Here is a 10471-nt window from a genome sequence, read left to right as displayed (position 1 = left end):
CTTCATATCTAAGCTCTGCCCACTATCCTGTTAATAATTAATCCTAGAATCTTGCTTAGAATCAGTGAAATCTCCACTGACCTCTAGTGATGAGAACCCCTCCTCATTTTCATTTTGAGAACCAGAAGTAAATTTGCCCATTTCTAGTCTCTTAACACATCTCCTTCTCTCCACAAGTGCCTCGTTGGAGAAGCAATGCATCCCTCCTCGGAACTTCAGGACTCATGAAATCCTCATGAAATATATCTTACCCTGCCTATATTAGAGTTATTTGTACAGATACTTTATTCCATTTTCCCTCCACCTCCAAGGGACTTGCACTTGATTATAAATTCCTTGGCAACAAGGGATGTTGCTTTTTTTTTTTTTTTTTTTTTTTTTTTGCTATCCCCTGCAATGCCTTCCACTGCATATTTGAAGGTTTGAATAGAACAGATTTGCACAAAGGAAGAAAATTGGTTTGAACTTGCAGTATCAAAATCAGTTTTGGGTCAAATTGGATTCTTTTCATCTATCATAATATCTAATTTGTGCATTGTTGAATCCGTATTGCAGTTAATCTGATGTGAATGTTAAGACTACTGAAGACAATAAATTCATTTTCTTGATCTGGTGATTTTTAATCTTATAGTCACAGTAACTCACATAGAAAAATAAAACTGCAGATTAAACATCAAACTAACAGCAGAATGATGAATGGAATTATCCCTAGACCCAAAGGCTATTATAGATCATCTACAGTTCCTGCCAAGTTCATTCATCCACTTTTGATTCAACACTCTTTTGTTAAATGACAATAATAGTCACAAATTACTGAGAGCTTCCTATGAGCTAAGCACTTTGCTAAGATGGAATAACGTGGTAGCTAAGAATGAGGGATGGCTTGTGTTCTGGCTCCACCACTGACTTTTTGTGTGACCTTAAGCATTTACTTCCCATCCCTAAACTTGATTCTTCATCTGTAAAACAAGGTATGATAATTGTGGGTTACACCATTATTAAAAAATGTATTATCTCATTTAATCCTTGCAACAACCCCGTAAGCTAATATTATTTTCTCCTATTTTACAAGTTTGCAAGGTACTGGTGCTAGATGTTGTAAGCGTCACAGAAATGGCCATGACTGATTCAGGCATTCTTCTGTCCTGAAAGACTTTATAATCAAGCAAAGAGGACAGGATTTTAAATAATTAACTTTGATCAAAAGCAGAATAAAATATTTGACATGGCAATGTGCACATGAAATGCATGAGAGCAAAGAGGAGTGGTATAAAAGGTAGGATTTTAGTTGAAACTGGAGGGATGAAAAGGATTTCCAAAATCATAGCAGAGTTACAGGAGGGAGCCACATAAGCAAAAAAAGTAGCAGTGCAAAAGAGCATTGGGGTGCAGAACTATCCAGAGAGTGTTTCTCAACCTCCTGGGCTATAAAAATTATTTTAGTGTGTCTCAACTAGAATTGATTTTACATATGCAATGTCAGATAGAAAATATCAGAGTACATTGCACGTAGAAACAATCAGATTTATTTTATGAAACTTTCAGTGATAATTATGGGTATTAGGTTACAGTATATAAAGCATTTCTCATTGTGGGTTGTGGTCAAAAAGTTTGAAAGGTGTCCACCAAGAGAAGATGAAATCAAAGTCCTGGAGAGAGAGAGATGCAGTGTGGGCATGAGGCTGGCATTCTAGGAAATCATGAGCAGCTGTGGAATGATGTACTCATGTTGGAAGTGAGAGATGGGAAAAGGGAGACAAGTTAGGAGAAGCCACAGTAGCCCATGCCAGCACTTCCCAACCTGATGTTAAGTAAACTTATTCTGAGAGTTGTTGGGTCGATTTACTGGGAAGCTAACGAATCTTAGGCTTCAGGGTCCCTTATTTGCATGGGTTCCTTCTAAGACTCTGTTCTTAGTTTTGCATTCATAATTTGTACCTTTTTCTTAAACAGACCTCCTCTCATTTATATAAGCTTTGGGACCCACAAAACCTACATCTGACCCAGCTTGTATACAAACAGGTGTTTTTGTTTGTTTGTTTGTTTAACAAGATAGGGCTTCCCAGAGGTTTTTAAAATACTAATGTGCATTTTGAATACTCCTGAGAAAATAATTCTATACCTGGTCCCTGGACCTCTTTTCCAAGCTCCCATCCCCCTCCCCTCCTCCCTTGACCTTCTCCCTCTACTGGCACTCACACATCATTCTGCATGGGCAAAATGGAAGACTTAGATGCACCCTTATTCATCCTCTCACCAACAGACCTGCTGCATGCTATCCAAATTTATGCCACAGCTCAAGTTGAGGAAAATGGCAACTTTATTTTCTGTAATTGACCTCATCTTTCTCTGGCATTCCCATTTCTATGGGGAAAATGAAAACAAGTTTATTAAATTAACTTCGTTTCCAATTTAAAGCATCTTTTGGTTAAATATTCTCTTTGGGATAAACATTCAATCTTCCAGGGTGTTTTCTGTTTCCCTGTCGTTTTTCTCTTCTCCCTAGATAGTGTTTGGACACAAGGGAAGCTGGTGTATATATACAGCAGTGCAAGGAGAACTCTACTTCCCAGCATCCTTTGAGCCTTCACAGATCCCTGCTGGGTGTGGCTGATTGTAGTCTGCCCCTGGCTTTCCTGCAGTGTCCACAGATGATGCCCTGGTGTATCTTGCCAGGTTACAGTCTCCTCATCCTGACCTTGGGCTTATTCTGAGCCATGGTTCCTCTCAGCACCTCTACTCACCCCCCTCCTCCCCAGGGAGCTGGAAACTCAGCTGCTTTCTTGCAGCAGTGAGAGTGGGTTTGTGTTGGTGGAGAGGTGCTTTGAGGAGATCTCCAGCATCTCTTTCAGCCCTTATTTTCTCTCCCACTCCTGGGCCTTGTTGATGATGTCATTCCAAATGTAGGGCTTATTTTTTAGAGGGTATCAGCCACCCTAGGCTATCCCCAAAGGTAGTAAGCTCCAGCCCTCAAGATTCTGTTTCTGCAAACCTGTTTGGAACTTTCCAACATAACATACTCTCAGATTAGACCCAAAGAGGATCTGCGTGGCTGATCTCTTCCTTTTAAACTCCCTCTCCTCTCTGCTCTCTCCTCCGAGGACAGAAGTGCTTTGTACTTCCCTTACCTGTCTGGCAGGAACTCCCTTCACATCATTTCCATCCCCTCTTTTATTCTTTGTGCTTAGTTCTAGGCAGCATGCTCCACTTCTTCTCTGGGGCAATGTGCTTTGTGATTCAGCCTTAAACTAGAAACTCAGCAAGGGAAGAAAAACACTAATAAGAGAAAATATATTGCAGGAAATGTTTTTAGAATGTCCAATTCCCTACTCTACACATTTATCTCTCTTCATCCATTGCATTTTTTTCCCCTTTATCACTGAGAGCAGTCAGATCAAAGGCCAATCCTCCACTTGTTCTTGAGATAACAACTCTAATCACCCTCAAGGATTTCTGTCCAGGTTATCCCCTCTGCCTTATCAGTCCCTTCCTCTGGGATCACTTTTTCCTTTTTTTTTTTTTTTTTTTAACCAGTCCCTTCCTCTGGGATCTGCAACATACAAACATATTCCCCTATCATCCATCTTAAAATGACTTGTTCTTTGTTTTTGTTGTTGTTTTTGATTTGACAAAAGGTGGCATTTTATTTTTTATTGAGTGTTTGTCTTTACTGGTGCTTCCTATAGTGAAGATTTAAAATGTCATATAATGCTACAGGTATAATATAAAAGACAGCAATCCTTTGGCCCACCTGTCACAAGCCCTGAGAGCCACTTATTTTTCTTTTTCCTTTTTTTTTTTTTTTTTTTTACCAGTTTTAGTCACACACCATACAATCCATCCTAAGTGTGCAACCAATGGCTTCTGGTGTAATCACGTAGTTATACATTCACCACCACAATCAATATGAGAACATTCCTGTTTCTTCTGGGAAAAAAATATTCCCATACATCTACCTTATATCCCCTTATTATTGACATTTAGCTTTGGTATAGTGCCTTTGTTACAACTAATGAAACAATATTACAATGTTACTATTAACTATAAACCTTAGTTTGCATTAATTGTATGCTTTCCCATATACTACCTTATTATTAACACCTTGTAATAGTGGTAAACATTTGTTCTAGTTCATGTGTTCATGTAAAAACTTTCCCTTATTTGTACAATTAACCACCTTCATCGTCCACTGAAAGTTTCATTAAGTTGTACAGTTCCAGTTTTTATCCTCTAGATTTCCTTCTGGTGACATACAATACCCTAATCTTCCTCTTTCAGCCATAGTCACAATCAGCTTTGTTAACTACACTTACAATATTGTGTCACTATCACATAGTGCTATCCACTTTCGAAACTTTACAATCAGTCTTATTAAATATTCTGTACTTCTTAAGTATCAATTGCCCAATCTCTGCCCTCTTTCTTTCTCCTCTCAAATTTAACTCCCACAGTTTGCTCATTATAGTTAATTCATATTAGTGAGACATACAATATTTGTCCCCCTGTCTGTGGCCCACTTTGCTTAACATAATCTCCCCAAGCTCACCCACATCGCTGTATGTGTCATGACTTCATTCCTTCCTGCAGCTATGCAATATTCCATCGTATGTATACACCACATTTCGCCCTTCCACTCATAGAAAATGACTTGTTCTTGACCTTAAATGCTCTCTCAGCTGGAACACTCTCTCTCCTATCATTCAGAGTCAAAACGTTCAAAAGAGATGTCTCAGGCCATATTTCCATTTCCTTGTCTCTCTTTCACTATTTAATCCAGTACAATTTGGTTTTTTCCCTGCACACTGCACTGAATTTAAATTTGTCAAGGTCACCACTGACTTCTTTATTACCAAATCCAGTGGACATTTGGATTCTCATGTTTGTCTTCTCAACAATATTTGATATACCCAATTTTTCATGCCCTCTTGAAATCTGCTTCTCTCTTGATTCTAGGGTGAACTTCTGTTTTTCTGGTTTTCCTCCTACCTAACTCGTCTCTCCTTTTCAAGTTCTCTTGTGAGGTCTCTCTCATCTTCCTGGCATCTGATAGTTGAGGTGCTAAGGGGTCAGTCCTGGATGCTTTCCCTCTCTCTACTCTTCATCTACATTCATGATTCTTACATTCCTATCACCAGCGCAGACTTCTGCTGGGAGTTCTTCACTCCACAGCCATGTGCTGCTCAACATCTCCTCTTGAATGTCTCTCATATATATCTCAAGCTTGACATGATTGAAAACAATGATCGATTCTTCTCAACACATTGCACCCCACCCCTCGTAGGAGCCCTCCTTGGTTTTTACCTTTCCCTCACCTCCCACATGCAGTTCCACAGAAGTTTCTTTCCACTCCAAATATCTTATTTTTCTCTCCTCTACCAGCCCTTTATATCAGGCCACCATCATCTCTCACCTGACCTAACTGACCAGTTTCCCTGCTTCAGTGCCTGCCCTGTTTCATCCTCCATATAACAAGAGCAATTGACTTAAAATATAGTGTGGTGCTTCCTCTTGCTCTTCTGCTTCCTTTTCTTTGCTTCCCTTCCTGAACAATTCAGCCCAAACCATTCGGTTGGTGCTGAACAAAGCAGGCATCTGTGGGGTGGAGGATTGGCCACAATGACCCAGAGTAGGGGATCAAAGACCAAGCAGGGATGAGGAGGGCATCCATGTGGGGAGCAGGGAGGTACATGCTGTTTTAGCCTGCATATGGTTGGAAGTTCATCCACCTGGGAGGTGGTGTGGGTGGCTTCAGCCCAATGAGCAAAACTCGAATAGGAGCCTCACATAATTAAGGTATTCTGATCTTTGGAACTCACCTGCAATATTAGCTTAAGAATTCCCTACCATTCCTTCTTATTTTCATCTTCAGTCCCCTGTTTATTCTCTTCATATACTCATCAGAATTTGTAATATCTGGGTATATGCTTGTTTTTATCAATCTCTGCCTTTGATAAAGATAAGCCTTATCCTTTTCTTCTACACCATTGTATTCCCAGTACCTAACACATAGTAAATATTCTTTAAATATTTGTTGAATGAAATATACTGCTTGATCACCTGGGTAGTATTTTATAAAGCAAAATTCCATTTCTCCTCACTTCCCAAAAGAATTTTTAAAGCTATACAGAGAGAGTTCAATTTTATTAATATAAACTATCACACAATCATAATAGCTTGTTTATCTTCCAACATCAAAATTGACTGGGTATATTGGATGGAATAACTAGGTCTGACAGATGCATGCCCCTCTTTTCTGAAACAATTCAGAACCACTGGAGAAGAGAGAAAAATGCTAACAGGGAGAGAGAGCCCCAAATCTCCCAGCTTGTTTCTGCCAGAACACATCAGTTCCAGGTCATGTTTCCGTAGCCCACATGTCATGGGGCAAACATGAGCCGTCAATATGGAGAACAGAGAAGCTTCTTCACAGATCTCATGTTGCCATTCCAGACCCAGTACAGCAGGGGAACTTGTCGTTCCCCTTGAATGAGCTGCCTCTCCCTCTGCTCGATCCCCCAGCTGCAGAAATGCATTCATGACTGGAAAATCCTCAGTGATGAGCTCTGGAAGAGGCCATGTCCATGCTTGGCATGTATACATACAGGACCAGAACTGTATATTCAAGCTGGAGGAAGGGGTGAGGAGGGACACACAGGCAGAAACGCAGTGCCTCTCCTAGGAGGGGCTGCCTGTCTTTTCACTGTCTCACTATCCAAGTGTGTTTGGTTCAAACCTGAAATCCAAACGAAGTTAGCTTCAGGATTAACTCTCTTTTAATGGGAACCTAGCATTTCTGAAAGTAGCATTCAAAAAATGGGTAAATAAATCTTTAATGAAAATTATAAATTTTTGATTCATTATCTTTGGATTCTAGTTTCCAGATCAGAGAGGGTTGGGGAGGAAAACAAAACATGTTCATTGACTGGGGCTACATATTCTAAAATAAAGAAAGAGGGGTAGTTCCATTTGACAACACAATCTGGTTTGAAGACACTGATTCATTATTTCCCAACTTTGCACTAAAATCCCAGAAAATCCCCCCAAAGATGTAAATTTTCTACACTGGCCAAAGCTAGTACTGATATTCAAGTTCTTACCAGAATCTAGGAGAAATTTCCACTGAACTACAAGGATGGTGAAATTGCATTGAGAAACACATTTTGTTTCCTTCTAATTCTTCACCTCCAGAAAGAGATCAAATCTGACAGCCTTTCCACCATTCCCCATGAGTGGAAATAGCCAGAGAAATGGGAAACTGTCTTGTTCCCACAAAGGTGGCAAGGAGAGGCTGTGGCTGAATAATGATGATGAAATTCAGGGTAGGAATGGGTGAAATTTCATGTATTCCAGAAGTCCATAGTGTCAGAGAACTTTGCCACAATCCAGCACAGCCACACTAGATGGAAACTTGCAAGGTATGAGAACTGGTCTTGGGAGTACACATGAAATCCTTCAGTCCTTCAAGGGTAGCATCAGTCATTCATTCATCCAATATTTACTGAGTGGCTTCTATATGCTAGACACTATCTAGGCACTGAGTAAGCAATTTGTCTTCAAGGAGCTTATCTGCAATTTGAAAATAAAATAAATAAACAAATGTTGCTACTTAACATTAGGAACTATGAAGAAAATTAAACCCAAATAAGGAAGTGGGGATGGGGTCTAGGAAAGCTTTGGAGGTGACATCTGAGCAGAGACATGAAAGAAGTGAGCTAGGAGGCCAATGTGAATATGGTAAAGGAGAGCATTAGAGAGACCAACAAAACAAAAACTTGGAGGCAAAATGAATATTGCAGAGCCCTGTGGGGGTAGAGCACAGTGACAAAGGGGAAAGATGTCCAGAGAAAACAGAAGACAGATCATCAGGGACCAGAAAATAGAGAGCTCAGATTTTATTCTAAGTGTGATATGGATGTTGGAAGGTTTTGAAAAGAGGAGTGACATGTTCAGATATAAATCCTTTAAGGATCATTCTGGCCATTATGTTGAGACTTTATTGTAAGTGAACAAAAGTGGGTGAGGGAAACCAGTTAGAAGGTGGCTACTGCAGCCGTCCAGGCTGGAGAGTGGTGATGTGGATTAGGGTAGTAGCTGGGCAGATCATTAGAGGTAGTCATAGTCTGGACATATTTTGAAGGCAGGGGTGGCAGGATTTGCTGTTGATTTGGATGTGGAATGTGAGAGAAAGAGAGGTACTAAGGTTGATTCCTTGGTTCTGGGCCAGAGCAACTAGGTGAGTGGTGGTGCCATTTATTCGTTTGTTGAGATGAGAAAATCCAGGGAGAAGACCATTGAGAAGGTAGAAATCTAGATTCTGCTTTGGCTATGTTTAATTTGAGCTATCTTTTATGCATGGTAGGAGTGTGTGGGTGCATGTGTGCATGTGTGTGTGTATGTGTGTGTGTGTGTATCTCAGGGAAGAGATAGATGTGGGCTAGATAAAAGAATTTGGAGATCATCAGCACAGAATTGGAATTTGAAGCCATGAGACTGCATGAGATCACCTAGGAAATGAGAATCCATTCAGAAGAAAAGACAATCAAGGTCTGAGCCCCAGGGCACTCCAGCATTTAGGCAGGAAGAGGAACCAGAACCACTGGTGAGGAATGAGGAAGACTCAGAAGAGGACAATGTTGCAGAAGACAAGTGAAGAGAAGTTTCCAAGAAGGAAGGAGTGATGAACTGTTTCAAATGATGCCGAGAGCTGATGAGGACTGGGAATTGGCCTTTGGAGTTGGCAAGATGGAGGTTGCTGACCTGGGACAGAATGGTTTCATTTAAGAGTAGAAAAAAAGTGGGTTTGAGAGAGAAAGGAAGGAGAGAAAGTGGGCACAGCAAGTACAGAACACCCTTTTATGAAGTTTTATTGTAAAGGGAGGCAGAGAAGTAGGGCAGTTGCTAGAAAGGATCATGGGTCTGGGTACATAAGTTTTTCTTTTCTTTCTTTCCTTTTCTTTTCTTTTCTCTGTTCTTCTTTACTTTCTTTTTTCTTTTCTAGTCAGCCCACCCAGAATTAGAAGGGCAGATCAATTCTTCTCACTCCTATTACAGTGCACTTTCTATTTTACCACATAGAGTGAAAATATTTGAACTCAGGTGAGAAATTATGGCAAAGTTCACCGTTGGAAGAATATTTGTTAAGATGAACAGTATTACAGCATGCTTGTAAACTGATGGGAAAAATCCAGTAGAGCTAGAGAAATTGGTGATATAGAACAGGGATGGGCAAACTATGGTTGCTGGACTAAAGCTGGACTTCTGCCTGCTTTTTAAAGTAAAGTTTTATTAGGACAGTGACAGATAACATGAGGCCCACAGAGCCTAAAATATTTACTATCTGTCCCCTTTCAGAAAAAGTGTGCAGATTTCTAGTATAGGAGATAGAGGAGAAATTGCAGGAAGAGAGAACTTGAAGAGATGACAAGAAAAGGGACCTAGCGCACAAGTGGAGGCGATGGCCTTAAATAGGAGAAAGGAGTTGCCCTTTGTACCTAGCATGGAGGCCATTAGTAAATCTGGTGGTGAGATACCAGGTTGTTCACTTCTGATGCTTTCTATTTTCTCAGTGAAATAAGAAGAAAAGTCATTCATTTAGGGTGTTGAGAGGAGAATATCTGAAGATATGAGAAATGAATTCAAAAGCACCAAAGGAAAGGGGGATGAGGAAGGATGTAGTCAACATTTGAGAAAGAGTTTATCTGGATCGATCTTTCTTCTTTTGAGAACTTGCAAAAATAAATTAACATGGGGCCTTCAAACAATCACTGACAGTTGAGAGAAAGAGAATATCCTCACCAAGAATTCAAGAACAGAATAACTAAAAATGAATCATTTGTTGTAAGAGGTATTAACGTCTAGCAAAATTTTAAATGTGCATTCCCAATGACCCAGCACTTGCATTTTCAGGTAATACTCTAGTGAAATATGTAAACATAAATAAATAAGCTCCATAAAAGGATTTCACTGCAGTCTTCCTAGTAATAGCAAAAAATTAAAAACAACCCAGGTGTTCATGGGTGTGACATAACTAAATTCATTCTGGTATGGTCATATGATGGAATTCATTGATACAAAAGTAGATTTTGAAAACATAATGTTGAGAAAACACTCAAGTTGCAGAATATTATATACAGTAAATAATTTACATAAAATTTACATAATCAAAGAACAATCTATGTTGTTTAGGAATATGTTTTCACTAAGCATACAAAAACAAGGACTAGGATCACAAAAATTCATCATAGCAGTTAACTCAAGAGAGAGAAGGATGAAGAAAAATGTGGCCAGAGAAAGGATTATAGGGGATTTCAATTTTATTGGTAATATTTTATTTCTTAAAAGATTAAATAAAATATGGCATAATATTAATACTTGCTAATTCTGGGTGGTAGCTACATGAGTATTTCTTACTAACTTACTAAAACTTTTTTGTGTTTAAATTATTTTTTGAAAATAAATAAGTTAGAGCAGT

Source organism: Choloepus didactylus, chromosome 9 (genome assembly GCF_015220235.1).
Source record: "Choloepus didactylus isolate mChoDid1 chromosome 9, mChoDid1.pri, whole genome shotgun sequence".
Lineage (NCBI taxonomy): Eukaryota > Metazoa > Chordata > Mammalia > Pilosa > Megalonychidae > Choloepus > Choloepus didactylus.
This window is presented reverse-complemented; position numbering follows the sequence as displayed.